Genomic DNA, 1,469 nt, shown 5'->3' on the forward strand with positions numbered 1-1,469 from the left:
GCTAATTACATATATGATTGTGTATATTTATCGGAGCCTGCAGTTCACAAACAACAAGCGATTTGTATAGGGTTGATTGAAAGTCTCCAAGGCTTGTCCCTGTCCCCCCCAGAAATGTATTGTCTCCTACACCCCTGCTTATGACCACTGTCACCTTACTGTAATTAGTGTGGCAAGGGTGCCATGGGCTCTCAAGTTATAAGTTGAAAAATGTCCCACCCAGATCCCCCACCGATTTTGGGTAGCGAAAACAGCTACATTCCAGGTGCACTCGATCCCTCAAATCAGTGCTTAATTTGTGCTTGTTGTTTCCAGTGCTGAGCACCGGCACTTATTATTTGGGCCAGCGCTTAGTCTTCTGCCTCAAGCAATTGCTGGGAGCCAAAGGCACATTTGGGAAAGACGGAGCAAAAAAAAACGAAAAAGCGTCACAATGAGACAAAGCAGAAAGCTGCTGGAGTGAGCTGAAGGGGCAGGGAGTGGCTTTATATGGATTGAAGAGGCCCGAGATGGCTTCAGGATTAGCCGCCTCAGTATTCGGTGCTCCTGCAGCTTTCTATTTACAAATTAAGCACTGCCTCAAACTCCTGAGATTCCATAGCACTGCACCTGCGGACTGATTTCCACCACACAGATAACAAAATACAAAGATCCCTGTTAGAAGACGATGTTATATATGGAATGACTGTAATACAATATATGATTATAGAAAATGGGCCACAAAGCAGACTGAGTGCATGTGATTTGCTTCTTTGAGCTGTCGATTTAGAATCATTAGACTGAGCGCTTGTTATTCAATAAGTGTCGTAAATCAAACTACTGCTTCTAAGTAGCAATTGAAATGTGCCTACCAATGTGGATAACGGTTAACAACATTGACGCAGTGAGTCAATAACGCAGAATAAACGTAGAGTATTGTATTTGTTTACTTGATGGGTTAATATCCGACGGAATTCTTTCAGCAGTATGAAAAGATATGTTTTGAAATCCTAGAAAAAGAAAATATTTAAAAAGACTGCCCAACTGCCGTGACATTGTCACCCGCAATGCCGTGACTCGGATTTGAACCGAGGTTGCTGCGGCCACAACGCAGAGTACTAACCACTATACGATCACGGCGAGCTACTTGGGCCTAGTTGTAGTTCCCACCTGTGGTTCTTATAGACCGGTGTCACGCCCGCTCCTGTCTCCCAGAGGTTCTGCACATTAGAACCTCTTCCTTGCGCTGGAGTCAAATGAAAGATGTTCTCTTTTTATTCTGGGCGACGCGCAAATCCAGCAGATCCAGGAGTTCGTTCTCCCTCCTCTGTAAAGCCAGTCCAGCCAAACTGGTGCACCTGTCAAGCGTTCCCTGCCTGCAGCGATCACAACAGAACATTGGATGTCTCACCCTGTTTATAGAACGCAGGAGAGGGCGTGGGAAAGGACGTGGTGCAGACGCAGGGCCTAAACACAGTTGCAAAGCTTAA

At 45.5% G+C, this 1,469-nt stretch overlaps 1 non-coding gene across 1 annotated transcript; it reads right to left on the reverse strand.

Annotated features, from left to right (window-relative positions):
* Positions 1–1,047: 1,047 nt before the first annotated feature.
* On the reverse strand, positions 1,048–1,119 carry TRNAH-GUG (transfer RNA histidin (anticodon GUG)). Its single transcript has one exon. It is a non-coding gene; the product is annotated as a tRNA-His (tRNA).
* Between the last annotated feature and the right edge of the window lie 350 nt (positions 1,120–1,469).

The sequence above is a fragment of the Pleurodeles waltl genome, chromosome 12, assembly GCF_031143425.1.
Source record: "Pleurodeles waltl isolate 20211129_DDA chromosome 12, aPleWal1.hap1.20221129, whole genome shotgun sequence".
Taxonomy (NCBI): domain Eukaryota; kingdom Metazoa; phylum Chordata; class Amphibia; order Caudata; family Salamandridae; genus Pleurodeles; species Pleurodeles waltl.